This window comes from Neopsephotus bourkii, unplaced genomic scaffold (assembly GCF_033783945.1).
Source record: "Neopsephotus bourkii isolate Nb327-2 ecotype Australia unplaced genomic scaffold, CSIRO-AGI_Nbou_v1 NB_1655, whole genome shotgun sequence".
Taxonomy (NCBI): Eukaryota; Metazoa; Chordata; class Aves; order Psittaciformes; family Psittacidae; genus Neopsephotus; species Neopsephotus bourkii.
The window spans coordinates 8,211,301-8,232,981 of record NW_026902129.1 but is presented as its reverse complement, the minus strand read 5'-3'; the positions used below and the strand labels follow the sequence as shown (position 1 = coordinate 8,232,981).

The window sequence follows — 21,681 nt, the reverse complement described above, 5'->3', positions numbered from 1 at the left end:
TTTTCAGGCCACAGCTGTTGTCCTTTAGATTTCCTTCTCAGCCATCCCTTCTTCTTGTAATCAATGCAACTAAAGCCACTGCAATATTTATTTCTGCCAATTTCATTCATCCAAGTGTGCCATTTTTTCCCCCCTCTTTTTGGCTAAGGTATTTTTTGCCAGCTTGGCTTCGAAGTTGAATCCAAACTTTTTGGCTGTATCTCTCATAATTACTTACCGCATATTAAACAAAAAGCCACCAGGCATGAATGACAAAAGTAAGGCTAACTGAGAAGTCTGCTTTTCTCAAGCATGTAATGAGCCTGTTGCAACACTTAGAGATTCAGTGCCATTGCAGAGCATCTTTCGATGCAGAAAACATCTCAGCTCCCTGTACATTCCCCTGCCAGCACACCACAGCTTAAAAAAGGGAGGTATATCCATCTACAAAACATAACTTGGGTAAAGTCAATGTGTTAAGAGTTATGCTTCATTTAAGCTCCCCCACTCTGTAAAAGGACAACTGTCTAGAAAGGGTGTTCACTTTCTCTACAGGTGCCTCTTCCCTTCTCCTTCTTCAACTCCCAAAACACAGCATTAAATGCAAAGCATCAGAGCAAGGCCGCCACAGCTAGGATGCAGTTTTGAGTGCTGAAACACAGCTGTCGTAAATGTCACTGCACCAAGACTCCTGGACTCAACTAAGCTATTGTAATGGGTTTAGTATCAGTCAAACTTTCCCCCCTTTTCAGAAACAGTGCCTCGTTTTTTGACTCTTAAAAACAACTATTAATGTCGATCATGATTTAAAGTCAATCACACCAGGAGGGCAGTGCTTGGATCTTGCAAACTCCAAGTATGACATGACAGATGGTAAAAGGCTTCCTTTGTTACTCATGCAGCCACAACAACAGCTACTCTGCTGCCAGGATATACAAGCAGCAACACAAGCAAGGCTCGAGGTCAATATTTCATACTAAGATGAAACACACATAGCAATGAAGGGCTTTTTGTTGGACAGGAACACGTGAGGCTCTAATCCTGGAACTTCCATGAAAGCAAGACCTGCATTTCAGATACTGGGTTAGAAAACCTGTCATGCATATGTTATTAAAACAAATACCATTTTCCCTACATGCCCCAAAACAGTCCTGTAAGGGAATAAATACCCCATGCTAAAAGCCTGTTCGTGCTGACAACCTCCCTATATTCTATGCCCTTTGTCATTGAAGGCTCCTGCACTGTCATTCTGCACCTGAAAAGCCACAAGGCCACCACACTCCAGTTCGATGCCAGTTGTCTCTCCCTGGGCTCCTATGCTCACAGAGCAAGGAGCCAAACAAACAACTCCTCCCTTACATTTAGCCTTATACTTCATTTACAAAGTGGGTACCTCTGCTGAATGTGCTGCTATGAAAGGCCAAGGCTAAAACATTCCCATCTTCAGATGCAAACCACCACATTTGAAAAGGGGTATCACAGAGATGGCCAAGCAGTACACTGAGCAATGTGCTCTTCAGGCCATGAACATGACTTGTAAGCAGGTTTGAGAAAAGAAACACATGCCTAAAATCAATCTGGTTGCATTATGAAAACACTGAACAGATTCTTGGCACAGAGCAATAGTCTAAATTTATGTTTCATCACAGGCTGCTGTGCATCTACATGGAAAAAGAAGGACTGGGGCAACAACTCCTTTCAAGGAGACACATAGAAAATACAGAGTCTCAATATAGTAGACATTGAAATGGTGTCTGCTGGTGAAACCATCAAAAGCAACCAGGATCCAGCAGCCCTTCTTTGTTGCAAGCCAAGATACTGCTCCTGAGAGCAGCCTGGCTGCCAGGCAGCACTGCAAAGGAAAGTGGCAAACATCACTGCATCAGTCCTTACAACAAGAATGCATCTTGTGACGTGCAAGTGGCATTTCTTCCCATTCCCCTCTCTCAGATGATGCCATCCTATGAGAATGACAAGGTAATTTTCCATCAGGCTGTTGCCTCCTCACCATCTGCCCTCATGTGACAGTCACTGCTGTGAATGAATGTCCCTCTAAAATCAATGCTTGGCTCCAAAAAGGAAAAGGAAGAATCAGACACATTTCATCACTAAGCTTCTTCTTACAACTCATAGTGACATAACTGGTTTTGTTGCCCCTATTTTTGAGGTCTGGTTTTCACTTTTGCCCATCAATTTATGCTTGTAAAGTCCACAGCTATCTACAGAACCATCTACAAAGCAGTCTCTGCAGAACATCATATATGAAAAACGACCCTGTTCGAGTCCTGAGGATTAGCTCTTTCAATCTTACAAGGATTTGCAATGCAGAACTGACACCGCACAGCTTACAGTTCCCCAACAGCACGACAAAACTCCTTCCACAAGCAGATGCAGTCGAGAAGCATGTCTACCACTCATCCTTGATTGAAGCATTTCGAGGACTGTCAAGACTGTTTTGCAGCCTCTCTATCCTAGCTCTCAGTGAGGGCTTCTGCCTTGATCTTACAGATCTTGTGTGGAGCACAGCACAAGGCTGTAATTCAAGGCAGGTACCGCTTAGTTGTCTAAGCCTTCCAATTAGTGTCCATCATGTGCTCTTCTCATCACCAAAGGCTGCACTACAACACTGCAGCTGCTTATGGGGCAAATAAACAACTCTTTGTTATCCAGGTGTCCAGGATAATGCTCACTAGTCATGAGTACCAGCAGATAAAAACAGCTTCCTTGAATAAGAGGTGGAAGACAGATCATTAAAGCAAGAAAAGGTCAGTAAACAACTTACTTTGTCTCAGACAAAACAGGTAAGAATATTTGTCATTCCAAGTCTGCTTTTATCTTCAGCTTTCCAAGTGAACCCACACCAAGCTTACAATGAAATCGGAAAGGGAGAACATGATCCTATTTGTGAACTACATGACCGTATTTATGAACTTCATACATAGACAAGCAACAGGATGGAGCATGCAGCCAAGGTGACTGGGCAATTCCTTGCAATACGCAGAAGCTTTAGGACTACCAGCCTTGCTTTGAGATCAAAGCCTATCACAAGAGGTCACCTTGACAGGGCTACTCTGTTTCCCTCTTCACATCCTTTTTATACTCCTTGAACAGTTGTACAGACAAGGACCAGGAAGAATTCAACTTTGCCTGGAATTTCTGGACACTGAACAGCCCTGATCAGACAGGACCAGCTCCTACCTAAAAGGAATCTGACAGCTGCAGGTGCCCAAATCAACTGGATAAGACCTGCCCTATGGATTAAGCATAACAAAGTGCAGTAAGTTCAACACAACTGGAAACAAGCAGAACTGCTGCATGCGTGCAGGCAATGATACGTTATGCTCAGGCATCCACTCAGAGGCACACTACTTCTTACTGGATGATGTGAAGATGCTCTGAAGATCCATCCCTCATTGTTTAGGCTTTGCTTGTAAAGATCAAGGAAGAGACCTTAAAAAAAACACCAGCTGCTTCTATAGTTAAGTATCAGTCAGTTGTTTCCTCCTAGAAAACTGCTAATCCATTTACTAGAAAGATTATCCAGTCTGCTCCGTTTCTTATCCCAACTAAGACCAGACTCTGACTGGAAATTCAATAGGTTTCCAAATCCATGAAGGTACCTGGCATTTATATTTTATTTCCCCAACTAATTCAGGTTTCCTATCAGAAAACATCCAAATAACTTCCCATCCTAAGATGGGATGCAGCTCCAGCTGACATTCCTAACCCAATTCAGTCTTGGGGGATTTTTCCTCAAAGTCTACTAGCTTAGACACATCTTGAATAATGGGGCTATTTTAATGTGGAGGATTACATAGTCCAGCACTCAGAACAAGCTTTCCTCAGGCAGCAACCCAATCCAAACAATCTTTGTTGGTTTCCACTTTAACCAGCTTGTAGATCCCCCCATTCCTGCCAGGCTGCAAATAGAATACTATGTTTTTCCACAGGAACACTACTCATGTGGTATTTCCAACTTGTCATAGAACTAAGTGCCAAAATCATCCAAAACCCCCACTATCCCATCAACTGTTGTGCCAATTTGGCTTCTCGGAACTTAACACAACGTCCCTCCTTTAACACTGTCTTTGGCTACCCATACTGGAAATGGCTAACATAAGCTTAGCTTATTTCCTCTGAAAGGACAAGGCAAAGGCCCAGATTTTTCAAGTGATTTGTCTTCAGTTCATTACCAAAGCTGACATCATTCCCAAATCTCACAAAACAGCCGCTGTGGTCGTTAGTGTGAGCTGGGTTAATTCTTGCTATGTAAGCATTTGGATTTGACATTTCATTCCATGAAGCTAAGTGCCACATGCCCTTTGTGAGGGGAGCTATAAGAAATGAATCATAGAATGGTTTGGGTTGGAAAGGACCTTAAGATCATCCAGTTTCAGCCCCCTGCCATGGGCAGGGACACCTCATACTAGACCAGACTGCTTAAGCCCTTGTCCATCCTGACATCTTTCATCTTATAGTTTTAACCTAGTGCTAACAGAGGGGATTGTTGTTGGTTTTGGTTTGGTTGGTTGGTTTTTCAATACCTAACCAGCTGAAATGCCTGAATCAATATACTGTGAAAAGCTGCTTTAAATGGGGAGTAGGAAGAGGGTTGTGTGAGATGCCAGTTTGACAATACAGTTGTGGGAAGAAAGCATATTTTATATGGGTAGTAAAGGTCATCAATAAAAACTGTGGCCATCATAAACCACTGTTACAATATAAATGTGACAGCCATGCTGATAGAGGGCTGTTGGGTTTTTAACTGCACCATGAAATATGACATTTCCTGGTGGTTTACATCAGTTAATAGCAGCAGGGCGATGTTCAATGTGTGTCTATTTGTTTGGTTGCAATAGAAACATTTGAGGCTCTCCATTATTTAAATTGCATAATGGATGCACTGGGGTTTCAGATGTGCAGCTGGGCTGTGGCTGCCACAGTGGGATTTTCCAGTTATCCTTGGAAAAGAGCTGTGTGAGGACATGGTTGAGTAACACTCTGCAGTTGCTCTTCAGATGGATTTATCTTGCTGGATGCATGGTAAAAGAATAAATACATGCAAAACCAAATAAAACCTTACAGAAAGATGGGGTGGGAAAAGAAAAGCTTGTCTATTAGAAATTTAATGTATAGCCCAGGCAGCAATAGCAGCTTGATGGAAGGGCAGGTAGATGTACAGTTGGTATCCCAAAAACTGGGCAGAAATCAGCATATCTCAGTCTTCCTGACTCACAGCCACATCAATCTACTGACATAGTTGCCAATTCTTCAGGATCTTCTAACCATGATGGAAATGGTACTGTGATGTTATTAGGAAGTAAGCCAAGGACATGAACTCTTTTTCCATGGGTTAAGGATGATGCCAATTTTACCAGATACCCCTCAAACCAGCTCAGCCATGTTCTCAGTGACAAAACTCTGAAGAGACCAGACCTATCCCTTCACGCAAGTTACTTTGGTAGCAATGCAAAACCTCCTCTTGGCCAATGGTTATGCAGACTTCTGCCATACTTCTACAAGCAAGGCATTGTTAAACAATAAATCTTATCTTAAGAACCACAAATTGTATCTATTAAGTCCAAAGAAAGGAAAACTTGAAATCTCCCATCCTTGGACAAAAGAGGGGACATTGTGAAATGACCTTCATTGTACAAGGGGGAAGTACCGTTATAGAAAAGAAAGTCTGTTGTAAAGAGATAATAGCCCAACATATACAGACAACAGATGAAGAAATTTGGCAAGGTTATTTCAAAAAGCATTCATTCCACCAGACTGCTTTAAAGACCAAGCTTTTCACCAGCAGCCTATTTCCCAAACAGTCATTTTCTCTCCCTTGTATCTTCATAACCCCAGAAGCCCCTATCCCCCTCAACCTGATGTCTTCCCTGGGTAAGAGAAGTCTGTACTGTGGCTCATTTTGAGAGTGACCAGCTGGCTTCTGCCAGAGCCTGCAACAGGCAAGTTTTGCCTGCATTTCCCTCCCTGGAGGCAATGAATTCATTCCTTCCCTTCTAACCAGCCACAGAGGCTGTCCCATTATTCCACCCCATCCACACTGAATCTAAGGGGGGGAAATAAACATGGAATATGATGAATGTTGTACTTAAGTATGGTGGAGTAAAAGAGCACAAAATGAGGATCACCACTTTCAGTTCAGCTGCGTGGCTCATGTAAGTTAATCCTTTAAATAGCCCTGAACACACAGCATGTGTCTAACACATCCCACCCAACCCTGAACATACAGCTCCAGCTGCTGCGCCTGTGACACTGAAGTTGTCAAGGGCAAGCCAAATGGGCACTTGGGGGATTAGCCAGCACTTCTAGAGACAGCATCAACTGCTCAGAGTGTGTGGATTCTACAAGCCTAGGAAGTACAGAGGAACCTGACCAACAGATCCAGATGATTCAGGTTACGCAAGTCCCAGAACAACACAAGACACTGACAGCTCCATCTGCTCAGTGGAAGTGCTTCCTGGTATCAGGGAAGCAGTGCATCCTTGAGAAAAATCCCTCTCGATCCCCTCAGCATGGGGAACAGGGCTGGAATGAGCCCTTGGGACACAAGAGTGAGTGGTCTCTGCAAACTACATCATGAGAAACTATATCCAGCGATGATGTCTGCCACATCAGGCTGCGCCACCTCCCTCTGCTGCCCAGGCAATGAGGCTGCTATCTTTTGTGCCAGAGACTAAATTGGTCCCCATGAAGCCTCCTGCCTGGTAGTCACGAAAGCAATTTAAAGCTTTATTTGTTCACCTTTCCCCCCAACAGCTCGAGTGGACCACGTGGTTCCACGGCTTGAGCCCTGAATTAAGAGCCAGAACAAGTCATGCGCTCTCAGTCTTGTGCTTGTGCATGAGAAAAACACATGTGGTTCCCTCCTCTGCAGAGCATTAACACCTGATTGAGCAGCAAACAAGTATCCCAAATGAATGCCAACAGGTTTATGTAATGCTGGACAAGATGCTCCTCCTGCCGTGTTTCAGTCTAAAGTACTAAGCCTAGATAACACGGAAGGGAAGTACTTGAAACAATGACTGCTGTGGAACATCATTAACAGTTTTCAAGCTTCTTTATTAAAGAAGGGAAGATCTCAGTGAACCAGTGCCTAGAATCCTGACTTGAGGAGCATTTAATCATTCTCACTAGCAGGAGCTTACCACCATTTAGACTGTGTCCCCTCAAAGACAGGCAGTCAAACATATTTGAAGAGATATGCCTGACCACTGCATCTTACAGCATTATCTGCACAACTTCAGCTTGGTAGAATTATCTTAGCATGAGCCTGGCATAAAACAGTGTCTAATCAGCCTTATTATCCTAAATTCTCAATTGTTTCCTGGTAAGCTGCATTTATGTCTTAGCTGATTATCCACTTAAACTATCAAGTACCAATTATAAAATGCAGCACCATTAACATCACAGATGCTTGGATTCAGAGAGAAGCAACCCCAGACCATCTTGGGGACAATAAGTTGCACTACCGAGGCAGCAGACCTCAGTATGAAATGCCTGTCTCTGATTTCAAATCAATCAATCATTCTGGTGCACAAATGACTCATTCCTAAACCAGACTTTAATTAGTTAGAAATAAAGCACAGTATATGCTTGCTTACAGCACTGCTGCAAACTGGCACTAGGATCACATTCATATAACGGCACTGGCAAGTGCAATTCCTTGTGCAGTCAACAGAGAAGCACCTCTTTTAAGACTTGTTTTATGGCTCATCCTCATGGAATAAAGTCCCCAAAATCTTGTTTCCCTTGTGAAGAGAGGGCTGAAAAACTGCAGCAGTTCTGTGGAAGATGACTTGGGATCCATCCCTGTTCACTTTGCCAGCTGAGCTCCTCCGGCTCAAATGAACAGCAGCCATGCAAAAGCAAAACTCATTCAAAACATTCAGCTCCTGAAGGTGGAATAAAGTCAACTCAAACCACCGCAGCAGCACTGTCAACATCAATGTGTCTGACTGTACATCCTCACTGCCTAGGTCTACATGCCACAGTAACATCATCTTTTCTATCCTTTCCATACCCTTTAGAGAAAGCCAACCTGTTGCACTCTGAGCACTAGAAATCAATCCTCAATGCTGCTAAATCAATCAAATAGTCCCTGGCCTGGTTTTGACAATTCTCAGGCAGGCTTTGGGAGTTAGCACTGCACAGATACCACCCCAAGCAAGCAGTTTCCATGTGACTGTCCTCTAGAAGCTGAAAGAGTTTAACTTCATAGGGATTAGCTGCAGGTACCTGTGCTCCGGGTCCAAGTACGACTCTGGAATTCCCAGCCACATTCACCACAGGGAGGGTGGTAAAACCCTGGCACAAGTTGCCCAGAGAGGTGGTGGATGCCCCATCCCTGGAGACATTCAGGCCAGGCTGGATGTGGTTCTGGGCAACCTGATCTGGTTGAAGATGTCCCTGCTCATTGCAGAGGGTTGGACTGGATGAGCTTTGGGGGTACCTTCCAAACCCAGGTATTCTACTGTCCTGTTCATTAATACTGATGCAGCTATACTAGCTGTGTAAGACTCCAGCTTCCAGCTGCAGCACTGTAGCTACTTCCCTTGCCACATGGCCTAATGGCATAGGACAGGTTGTGGCTCCATCCCGATCACTCAAGAACAAACATGAATCGAAATACTTGAGAGGCCTGGATGTCTTTTGATCCAGAAACCTAAGTCTTCTAACTCAGCGTGGAGAAGCAAAAGGTTTGCCCTCAGTAGCCAGCAGCTCACCATGGGCCACTCACAACAGAATGACAGAATCAATTAGGCTGGAAAAGACCTCTAAGACCATCAAGTCCACCAGAGAGAATGCTCTGTCTGGGAAGACTGATGTTTAATCCGTTTTCAAGCTCTGACCAACTTTGCCTTAGGTCCCCAGCTGTCTTCCTTTCCCTGTATATTGCTTTGACAACATTACTTATGTTTGAGAACTACTGCTCCCTTGTACCTTCATGGCTTCTTCTGTCCCCCTTCATGCCATCTGTTACCTCTCACCTGCCTATACAAATAGGCTTCTCACTCAATTGTGCAGTAAAAATACATCAAGGGAGCTATTTTCCTTCTCACTTTCTACTCCATCTGAACATCACCACGACAAAAGACAGCTAAAATTGAGGGAAGAGGAGGAAAAAGAAATTTAAAGGAAAAAATATACAGAAGATACAAAGCCAGGGGAATGGGTCCTATGGTGCTGTGGAAGAGCAGTGTGGTACTATTTTTGGCAGATCACTATAATAGTTTTTAAGACAGACTCATTAAATGGTTTAAAAATGGAGTGATTTGCAAATGGAATTGATAAGCAGGAGGAGAAACAACTGTTCAGAGCAGAGCTTCTATAATCATCTAAGAAGTGCCATGCTGAAGCTGACTGGCCATCCATCTACCCAGTATGCCGTCTTCAAGGAAGAGCATGCTTGAAAAAGCCTTTTATTTCCCCTCAGGATGTAATCCTTGGCTATTGAGAATCTTTCTTTTTAAAATGCCCATGGCTTAACACTGAGTAAATGGGTAGGACTCTAGCAGAAAGAATGCATTTTGGCCCTAATGACAGGGTAAGAGCACAAAAGGATTTAAAAACCCTTAACAAATGTCCCCTCCTCCCCACGCTTGTCCCTCTTCCCTCCAGAACTCTGATGCATTAAGCTGAGATTCACCCTACATTTGCTGTCAAGCCAAAGTAACATATAGCGAATGTCCAAAAAGACTTAGAATCATAGCTCCCAGAGGGATTCTTCCAGTCCTTTCCACAGTGGCAGCAATGCTGTGCTCTGGAACTGCACTAGGCTGAGGTGCATGCCTACATTTATTTCTACAGCTGTACCCATGTACATGTAACTCTTCTCATTCAAAGTTCTCAAAGCATCTCAGGAATAACCTGCAGAACCCTCTATTCAATCAGTTCACTTCACTTTCTTATGGATGGGCACATGGGAGAGCAAAGGCACTTTGTCACAGAGCACATCAGTCAATCAGCTGGGAACTCCAACCCCCCCTCCTCCCTCTGCTCAACTTGCCAAGCCACATGCACATCCCTTTCTTTTTATTTCATGAGTGAGGTGCTTGTGTCAGCATAATTCCTTAATAAAAGGAACAAATGGGAATGAATATCTAACATCTCTTTTTAAAGCCAAGCATAAACCTTTCTGGTTTTCCTTTATTTAATCCTACAGAGATAGTTACCTGGCCAGAATTGAGAAGGACGGGCAAGAAGATTCAGTTCCCCAGAGACAGGAAGAACAGCATTCAGAGTATGGATCTGTTAATCAAGCAGGATAAATGCTGGATTATACATACTTCAGTAATCACTTCTGCTACCTGGGTTAATTCACAATAGGAGCTATTGAGGCTGAAGTTTTATAGGTCTTCAATGTGTTTTGCTCTTTTAAATGAGTAGAGTATAAAAACTTTCCACTTGGAGAAGTTCACTTGCAATACTTTCACACTGGGAATTATTTATGGAAGAGACCAAGCACAATTTGGAAATCAATAAACATTATCAAAGTAATCTTTTATAGACAATTAAAGGTTTAGTTGAGGACTTAGATTTGGTGGACTGTGGAAAGGAAGAAAGGAGGAAGGAAAAGCATTACCTGGATTAAGATGACTTTGTAGGATGATATTAGCATGGCAATTTATTCATGTAGATCAAGAGTTATAAAAAAGGAAAGGACTCATACTAGAGCTCAGCCTCTCTCCAGACTACAAGGAGGTGAGTAAGTATGGCTACACAACACTGCTGCTTCCCTAACATGGGACTGAACCCACAACTTCCCCTGGCTGACAACCTACTCACCACTGAGTTTTCCCAGGAGGTTGAAATGCAAAGCCCCATGGTTACTGCTGAGCCCTAAAAACAACCACTTAAACCACCTGAAAAGACTCTGTACAGCTATAAAGGGACAAGCAGTGAGAGCCTGAGCTAGGAAGTCTTGCTGACTTGAGGCAGAAGTCTTCCAGCAAAGCTTATCTTTTCCCTCTATAATCTCTCTCAGTACACAACCTGCAGCATACCCATTTGGCTGGTTGCCCTCTCCATACAGTCACATGGTTAACATTCAAGAAGCAATGCCTCCACCTTTTCAGACCCTTGTAAGTCAAGGGGTCACACGCTTTCTCTTCCAATTTCACCACCTAGCCATTGAGGTTTATAAACTGCTCCATTATTACATGAAAAACATAGATTCATCTTGATCAGCCTCAGCAAGTGTCATCACACACTGATGAACTCCTTACTGCAACAAAGAATAAACCCCTTATTGAAAGTCATGCAAGAACCTGAACCTTACCTAGGGAGAAAGAGGAAATTATGGGCAATCTGTCTTTCAAGTCACTAAAGAGTGTATTGGGCAAAGCAATATAAAATATGACACCAGAAACAATCCTGCTTTGGCATGGCAATGAATCATAATCTATGATCTTTTTCATCATCTGCTGTTGAATTATGTGAATTGAAAACAGTATAAACATACTGTAACAATTAATTTTTCAGAAGAGAGACCTGAAACTGCTGGTATTTTCTTTAACAGACCAAAACAGATAAATTATTCCTGAAACTGGGTTCTGATACTCCTGTTCACAGCAAATAGTAAACTGACCAAAGCCAACCTACTGCAATAAGTGTGGGAGAGTACCTGAAAGGACACTGGCCTAAGTATGCAGCTATGAAATTATATGATCCTGAATCAAGAATAAGATCTACAAAGTTGTATAGTTTTTAAGGTAATTTATTATCTTAGACTTTTCAGGCACTCTGCAGTTAGCTATTACATTTTGAATTATATCATCACTGAATAAAGGAGAATAAAAATATTAACAGTTGAATTCTTCCTTCCTGTTAAAACTAAAGAGTGGAGAAAAAAAGCTGTGGAAAGGATTTACTATTATTTGCCATTTGTCACTGATGTTCTTGGAGTGTTCATTAGGGTTTTTTTGATCTAAAGTACACTATAACATATCAGCCTTTTAAATACACTAAAGTGATGCAGGAATCGAGAGATTATGTTCTTCGGAAGGCTGCTAGAGTATGGTAACAAGCCACCACTGTTGCACTGCAAAATGACAGAAGAAATCCCAAGTTTGGGCAAGCCAGAATTTTCAAGTATGCTAAACAACGTTGTGCATTACAGAAAACAACAAAAAACGTATCATCTCCAGGAGAAGAATTACAGCTTAAGACACTGTGCAAAACCACTGCAATTCAAACTATGATCATTAACAGTACAGGGCCAAAATCTCTTGCACTGACTCACGAGGAGAGGGAATATCTGATCCATGTTTATTCAAACAGTTCCAAAACAGAAACCAAAGAGCTGCTTTACCCCAATGAACGACACTTTCTGGAGAAGACCATTCTACAACAACTTCATCCACACTTTGGAGTTTTACTGTTTTGGAATCAAGAAACACTATGGCCAACAAAGGTCCTGCTTAGTTCAGTGTTCTCTAGGGTCACTGCAGGACCACGGAGTTCCTAGCAAACCCTATTTCCTTGCTATTAAATCTTTGTCATACTCCTGCAACCAGTCCTGTTCCAATCTGTTCAGCTCAGATCATTGAGCAGAACTGTACAAATACAACCAACACCATTTCAATGATTAACTCCATAGAAAGATTACTTTGCATTCCATTAAGTGATTCCCTATGCTTCTTTCAAAAATACTTCAGCTGTAGCCTGTTTTCTGCCATCCAGATACAGCACAAATTACATATATAGTAAAAAACTCACTGTTCAAAATACAGAAGCAGACAATGAAAATCAATTCAGCCCAGGTATACATCCCAGAAGCCACTCCACACCTATGCAATGATCCTGTATCTCTTTAACAGTTCTTGCCTCTACCCACCCAGCAGTATGGCATGAGCTCATTTCTGTGTGATCAATCAGTATTTGTGGTCAGCCTGTTATTTTGGATGATGGAGATGTTGCAGCAAAGCAGCGAGCAGCCAGCTATTTAATAACAGCAATCAGACAATCCCTCTCAAAGTAAGAAACTAAGCTTTTGTTAACCGATTTTCCCATCACATTGTGGGTGCAATGAGAGAGGTTCAAATAGAACCCCCCTCCACAGCTAGTCACTGTATTTAGAAAAGTCTGCAGTGCCAGAATGCAAAGTGGTGGATTACTTCTGACCTTTACCTAGTTACACGATTATCCAGCTGCCAGCTACAGACAGTAAGCTTCAATGATAAGGAATCAGCTTGAACCCTCCTTTGGTGGTCACATCTTGCAAGTTCTGGTCCCCTTATAATGGTAGCAAAACCCCTGTATTAGGTCTGATGTGACAGACCCAACGTATTATAGTGGAGCTGTGCAGGCTCTCTAAAGAATGAGCCTCTAAGCTTCTAACATATATATATAAAAAGAGGGTTATGAAACAGGAAAACAGAAGATGGTGGTGGTGTTTTGGTTGGTTTTCAAACTACCAACCAACTTGCCTTGCACATTGGTACTGGCATTCTATTAAAGAAGGTGCCCGAGTGTTATCGGTGCTCATGCACTGCAGACTGTACAGCAAGCAGCAGCTCGATATGGTCTCTAGTATAGCTAACTTAAAAAGACAGACAGTGCCAACCCCCTGTGGAAGAGATTTATGAGCACAATTACCCTTCACTTAGAAGCTGGTTTAGGGCCAGACTGTTTCCCTGCAACAAAGGTAGAAAGAAGGTTGCTTAAAGCAGACAAACAGCACAAGGTCCTCAGGGAGGAAACATTGCCCAATGATGAAATCACCCTCCCAGGAGCTGAGCCTCCTGATTTCTATTTTGGGCATGCCTGCTGTCATAGCATTAAGACCTTGGGAAGAGGATATATGACAGGTGATGAGGCTATCTTCCATGACTTTAGCCAACATCATACTTGTCAATAGCTGCACTAATTACAGTGGAACTACTCACTGAGCACTGCCTGGCCTAAGTCAGACACTGCCTCAGAAGGATATTGTGAAGTTTAAGTAATGCACGCAACATACTCAGCAAGGCCGAGTCTAGTCATCACTGCAAGGTAGCATGCCACAGCTACAGAGGACTGCTGCTGATAGCTAGCAGAAAAGTAGCAAGCGTTCCCCTTGTTTCAACAGATCTGAGTATTTGCTATGAAAGGCTCTCAACGGCAGGTTTTCAGTGTCCCCATGGACTGTTATCCATGTCAGATTTCAGGATATTAGATTAAGGAAAAAGCTTATGTTACTTGGGCAGAGTGTGAAAATCCTCTTCCCACTCCCTCAACACCTTCCCCAGTTCTGCCTCCCGAGCTCCTGCCTTGGAACCAAACCGGCTGTGCTATCAGACTGGGTGCTAGACTGCTTTTGTACTATCAGTTGCTGATATCTAAACCCACTTCTTCACTGCTGAAGAGCCATGTATCCAAAGCTAAGCCTTATCAAGCCCTGCTGGAACACTGTACCCTGTGGACTGGGGGTTGGAACTAGATGATCTTAAGGTCCTTTCCAACCCTAACTATTCTATGATTCTATGAGCTTGAAAACTAAACATGCATATTGGGAAGTAGCCAATTGTTTGTGATCTTAGATATAAACCTCTACCCATTCGATATGCTAACACCATGTATGTTCCAGACAGAAGAGCTTTCATCTATAAATCCTAAAGCACTTCCCAAACACACCTCTGCACAGCAACATCGCGCCTTCCATGGGAATACACCGCTACAGAGAAGATGTGTTGCTGCCAATGACAATGGACAGGTCCTAATGGTAGCCTTCAAATCAGTCAAGGCTAGCTGCCCAGTTACTAGCTGCTCAGTGCAATTATCAGAATTACACTGAGCAATAAGCTATGTTTGGCTTTTTTAGAGGTCCTAAAAGCTTTCTAAATTAGTGCATTTACCAGCCTGGTACACAGGAAGCTGGATAGAAGCTGCAGAACCATTCTCCTCACCTGCACTCGGTTACTCCTTTCCCTGTGAGGAATTACAAGAACTTCAGAAATGGGTCTTTGATATGAACACAAACTTCCCTCGGGGAACTACATTTGGTCAAACTACATGTTTCCACGTTCCTGTTTGCTCCACTGGGACAGGCACACACCTTAGAGAAGACTGTGCCTCTAGTATCTGAAGCAGTTAGAAATGCTTTGCAGATCTTTAGGGAAAGATCTGCAGGAAAATCAGCAGAACAGCTTCCTCTATACCTGAACATTTGGACTGACCCGTGTAGACAGTCTTCATACTTGAGAGCCAGTACTCTAGGGAAGTTGTTTAAGGAACGTGGCCCTAACAGGTTTTATCACATCACTTTTTTACCAGTGCAGGGATAACAAAAATCACAACACTTCTTTCCCAGAAGCTGCTTATATGAGGAGAGAAAGAAAGGCTATTTCATTAGGACTGCTTTGCTCTGATCTGCCATGTGTACAGCACATGGCTCAGGTCACTCAGTTTTGGTCTTGTTTTAACTGAAGAAACTTGAAGATAAGCAGTGCCACTTACATCAGAGAGAAAACTGGCATTGGGATTTCTCACCCTATTGCTGGATGAGCGATTGAAAATTGCCACCTCTGCTTCTTGCCAACATTTCTTTAATGAGTTCCCAATTTCCTTCACACCTGGAAATCAGGTGTCCTGCAACTTGAATCATGAGTGCAGCAACATGAAACTATACAAGATGCTGGATGGGACCAGACTAGAAACTTTAAAGAACAGAATGTCACTGGGAAGTTATGTACACGTGTGAGGAGCACAACGCACTGTTTTCATGTAAGTGAAGCCACAAGAGGCAGGTACAATGATATACACACTTGTCTAGTAAGTTTAGCACAAGAGACTAGGAATGCTACTACATTTCCTTGCAGATGAAGAGACACCATGCAAATCTATCTGATCTGAAAGTAGGCAAGACAATAAAAAGCTAACTACCAACATGAAAATATGTTTGGTTTTTTGTGACCAAGAAGGAGAATGTTCCTATCTCTTTGCATAGGAAAAGTTCAAGGGATGACAGAGTCCCAGAAGAGAAACACAAAGAAGATCCCACTTAGTGTAAAGCTGGATAAAAGCAGATTGATCACCTGTAAGCAGACAACTAAAATTAACCTGGAAAGGCACAGCAAGATGAAGGAAGAATTTCAACAGCCTAAGGGGAAAGGTGGAAGACGTCAAATTCTTCAAAAGGGGAAAATTAAGGCAAGACATAAACATATTGAGTTTGAGAGATGAGGAAAGATGTAAGCTGCTGCTAAGGAACAGAAACCTGAAGAATAGTGTTATTACATTGCTAAGGGAAGTCCAAAATAGGAGTGATCTGGTGGTTTCTGCCAATTGGTACCTGAGAGCCTCCATTCTGAAAGCTACCGATTGCAGGGCAGAATCAGGAAATAGAGTAGATTATGTGTGCCTAAGACAGTAGCATGTTAAGAGAGATTCTACATAAGGACATGAAGACTACATCTTAAAAGAGGCATCAGCAACTGCAAATCAGTGAGCCTCCTGTGACAGGCAAAACATTCTTCAATTTAAAGGAAAGAGCTGGGAACAAGATTTTACCTGCACTGTTTTTGGGGAACAGTCGCCTCCACCATAATGTAACACAGGAGCAGCTAATAGGGCAATCAGAAAGAACAGTACAAGGTGACTCCCTGAAGTCATTCTTGGCTTTGAAAACCTCTTCTGGAGAATGGTGTGGGAAAGAAAAGAAGACTCAGCATAAAGGCAGAGTAGATGAACCACCTCAAGTTTATAGATAACATACCCTACCTCCAAGATCTGGCTAAGCTGAGCAAGGAAAGTCAGCCATAGAGGCAGCTAGGTGAGCAAAACATACAGTTCTTCAGAGCATTCAGCAAAATGACTGGGACAGAGAATGTAACATTCTAAACCAGGATCAGACAATCTCTGCTCTGAATAGCTATGAAAGAAAGCAGGAATTCTGACACTGAGGTAATCAAAAGACAACCCCAATAGGGGATTTAGGAGATTAAATACATTTTTAGTAGTTCACTTGGATGCCTAGACAAAGCTGCCTGCTGACTGGGTCATTCAAACTATTCCAAAGTCATAGGATAACAGCACTTTACATCTTTAACAATACAGATCTTCAGCAACTGCACATGATTCCCCCCCCAATTTCATTCCCAAAGTCATACAAAGCTAAGCCCATTACTCCATTTAACCAAAGGGAAGATTTAAGGTGGGTAAATTAGGTAAGTTGGCTAAAGTCATACAAAAAACCCCAATCAGATCTTGTGGGCAAGACCATGCTCCAGACCACCTCTGTCTCGCTCTCGAGCAAAAGAAATCACCATTCCTCCTTCTGACATAGTTTATCATATATCCCCACTTTCCCATGGCTTTCAATATGTCTTTAGAAAGATGGCAACAACTTAAATCAGAACCCCACACCAAAATGCATGAAAACATGCTTTTATAGAACATTTAGAAGTCAAAATCTTTCCCCACCTTCTAAGCAGTTTTATTCAGCACTCAGCTAGCTCTCTGCAGCTATAAACAACCCCAGCCATGTGCAGGAGAGGATGCTGGCTTTCACTTGCGAAACTTCACATGATGTGCTTCTGCCTTCCTACTCCTGAGCATCCCTTTGAGTTTTTAGCACAGCTGCTGGCACGCAAAGAGCTGAAAGACACTCGTTTCAAAAAGGATTTTACTTTGCATTTGCTTTGACAAAGGCTTGTTCAAGCAGCAGACATCTAACTAAACCTGAGCAATTAGCTCATGCATGTAGAGAAGAATAAAAGATAAAAACAGAAACAAAAACGTCCTACCACAAATACAGCTTTAAAAACACACTTCTCATAACCTAACTTGTAATTAACAGTGCAGATACAGAAACACACAAGTCACTCTAGGCGTTTGTAATGGCTTTTATACTGATTTCCAGGATGAGGATCTTTATTTACAGGGACTTCTTTAGCCCAAGGTGATTGTGTCTCAGCTGCAGCCTCACCTTTGCAGAGAGATTAGGTTTGAAAAGTTCAATTTGGCCTCTTTTTCTGTAAGCAGCTGAGCTCCAGAACTGAGTCTCTCCTGCATTTCTATAGCTCTCTCTACTCCATTTACTATTTTGAGTTCTCTTCCTGAACAGCAAAGAGTTGAAACGATGCGCAACCTTTTTACTCACTTTAAATCTGACCTAGAAACACACAGCAGAAATTCAACAGACTGATCCCTAATCTAACCGAGGATAGCAGTGGCATGGCCTCCTCAGTCTGCAGGAAGATCAGCCCGCTGGTGTAAGAGTCCTGAATGAAGAGCCAGGTCTGCCACTTGGTTTTAGGAGTGGAATTTAGTTCTCTGCTTTGCATGATCCTGGGCTAATCTCAGCAGCCATCTGTACCAGGGGTTGGATAAGGGCATTTCCTTACCTCGCACAGCTGATACCAGGTTGCCCTCAAAATCAGGATTTGTTATAGGTTGTAAGGAACCTGAGGCTAAATAAGCAGAGACCTAAAAGTGTCCAAGTTTTTGTTTCTGTGATTGACAAGGGACGAGAGGAAGCACTATGCATCCTGCATAACCACGTACCCAGTTGGTTTTGCCCGTACTCACTGACCCTCTTAAATTAGTCTCATAGGAAGTTGATGTTTAGAGCCAGTTTCCCAGCTGATTTTACACAATATACCAGTTTACTTTTATACCAGCTATTAAAGCACAGGTCATACTCTCAACCTCCTTACTGCTGAATTCCCACCACACTCAACTGCATTTAACCACCCATAGGGCTTTTTTCCACCCGTGCGGCACATAGTAGTCTCCTACCACCCCAAAAGAAATGCTATTGCTTACTATTAGGAATAATAAACTTGTCAGGGCCAGATCATCAAGTGCAGTGAATTGTGCATGCTGAATTCCATCAGCATGTTCAATGGCATCAACACGAACAAAACCAACGGATGTCCAATATTAGTAGTAACAAATGGAGGCAAGCACAAACACACCTGACTGTTAGTTGGCTCTGTTGCTTCTGTATCTTAATGTCTGCTTTGACAGGGTTAACTTCTGAAGCTACGTCCATAAGGATTTAGTTCAGGAAGGATCAAGGACTTCTAGAATGCTCTTGAGTAGCAGCTGGGGATAAACTTTGGCTTGCTAGCTGTTATCTCAACCTTTCACTTCAGGCAGTAGTGGGAAACACTGCAAAGCAAAACTTACCACTGGGGACAAGGGATCAAAAGGGCTGAAATTAGAAGAGACAGTTTGGCTGCTTTCAGTTCAAGTGGAAGTATTATGAAAAGTGTTTCCAGTTATGTCACCCAGGTCAAGTGTCAATGCAGCTCATAAGAACTTACTGTGCCAGGAAACGTCAGGACAGATTACAGTGCAGGACAGGCAAGCTGTGTGTCACCCCTGCTTCCTAAAGGGAAAGGCTACCGCAAGAAGTCCTCCCGTTTCTGAGCTCATTTTAATCAAACTGCTCTCATTCAAATCCAAACAACATAGAGGGAGTATTGTGGTGACAGTACAGGCAAGTCTTTGGATCCACCTCCACTTGGAAGGATGAAAAGCTTTGATTCTCCACCACCTTAAAACACAGGCACCTCCAGGCTATAGAGCTGCACATGTAAATGGCTGCCTGAGGGTTCTTGAGGCCATTGCTTACCATGCTGATGAAAAAGGTCTCACTCTCCTGCGCTCCTGGGTCTGAACCCATCTAATCTTTCTTGCTTCTTTGATCATGAACCCTTTGCAGAAAGGTGCATTTGCAACTCCTGTTGGACCCGGTGTGGTACCCAGCACAACTGAAGCCTCATCAACACCTAGGGTCCCTCAGCACTACTAGCAAGAGTGAGTAATAGGAACATCTAATTCAGTGCACCAGAAAGGAGAAAGACAGGAGTAAGTCACAGTTAAATAAAATAAATTGATCTTTCTTACATGGAAACCTTTCAGTGAAATATGAACTCCAACAAAAATGAACTGGTTCTGATTCAGCTCTCCTGAAGTTTGCAAAGAAACGTTTCAGTTACAAGTCACCAGTGCTTCAATATAAAGAACAAACACATCTTTATGTTCTGCAGAGAAAAACATCGAGAGCTACAAAACACTTTTATGAGTTGAAGGCCATTTTTAGTCACTAATACGTGACTTTCCAGAAGTTTCCAGGTGCTGCTTCTTCAAGCCTTCACTCCAAACTTAGATTGCTGAAAACAGCTGAAGCTCACATGGCTTGTGTTACTACCAGAACACCCGTGTTGGGTATAAACCAGAACATAGTCTGTCCCTTCGCTTCCTAAGTTATCTTTGATGTTTCTATAACTTCTCAGCTAGAAAAGGATAAGCATACCTAGAAGGCCATCAAGAATAATGCCCACAAATAAATGACAATGTAAAAGTCAAGGATTCAAGGTCTGGCTTTGATTTAAGCCACTATTACCCGCAGTTATTCTATCCTACAGCCACAGGCTATCATCCCGAATTGAAGAGTCACTGTAGCAGACCATCTCACATACTTTAGAGAGTACACAGCACTGAAAGAGCACTGAAGTTTAAAGTGAAGACCAAGACAGAACAGAGAAGCAGCTGGGCTGCAAGCTCCCATTTCCACACGACACCTCTGCAGGGATAACAGCCTTTGGCAAACGAAAACTAACAAAGCAACTCTCAGGCTCTAACAACATTTTTGCTGTGAATAAGTGCCTACAAATCCAGTTAAGTAAAGACATTGCAAACGCTCTGACCCTGTGCATTTTCCCTAGCCACCAGTTCTTTTCTGAAGGGAGTCATTTTATGAGCAAGTCAGTTTGTTATTGACTTGTGTTCTGAATGGCTGGACTTGAGCTATGTTTGGGTAAGCAGAATCTGCCTCCATGTATTTATCCTCTATCCCCAGAATGGCTGCTGCAAGAATGCAAATCCTGTTTGGAAGGATTACTTGCCACACAACAGCCAGAGGCCTGGGCTAACTGCCATGCTAGGAAGTACACTTAGACACTCCAATACAGAGAATGACATGATTAAAGCAGGCAAGGTAGCAACACAAAATGCCATTCCCATTTCAGATATGTGAATCCAAGGCTGTCGTTCCCCTCCCCTCCATTGTATTAGGGATCTGTGCTAATGCTGGGGATTTTGTAACATGCAAGTGTGAAGAAGTTCAAACAAGAAAGCACGAGCCAGGCCAGCATTTCTACTTGTGGAAGCTGGCAGTAACTGGTGGTAATACAGATTCCACTGGAGCACTTGTGTACGGAGACCAAGGGTTACACAAGCATCTGGGAAGGGAAATGAACCCTTTAGAGAAGGGTCTGCTATCCAGACCAGATTTTACTGGTTTTCATGGTCTATGTGCATTCCTCCATAACAACCCTTACAGAAAAATACTGGAATGTCCCAAGCACTCAAAAGCTTGAGTGTGTTTTTCCTTGCAAGTTGTATTTGCTAGTGCTTATCTTTGCATTTTCTAAGTGCTTTGTACATTTTATTCCTGTTACATCAGCAAGCATCTCCTGTTTCCAATAGGATGCAGTGCCAGAGTCTGTTCAATCCCCACCTTAGGGAGAGGAACTCTTCAATTTAGTTCTGCCATGAAAGAATGAGAGGCGAGTATCTCATGCTCCTGGAAATGGCAGACTGATAACACTGGACCAGTACTTATGACAATGGCACACTGATCACACTGGTGGCCAGTATTGCTGTACAGACAGAAGCAGTAGCAGTGCATTGCCCCAGCACAGATGATTCCCCTCATCATTTAACACTGGCTGGTGAAAATGGAGTGACTTCAGG

The 21,681-nt window shown here is 42.8% G+C and overlaps 1 protein-coding gene across 5 annotated transcripts in view; it reads right to left on the bottom strand.

Moving 5' to 3' along the window:
• TMEM108 (transmembrane protein 108) overlaps positions 1 to 21,681 on the bottom strand; it is a 154,400-nt gene that overhangs the window by 124,956 nt on the left and 7,763 nt on the right. The gene's annotated exons all lie outside the window — the stretch shown is intronic.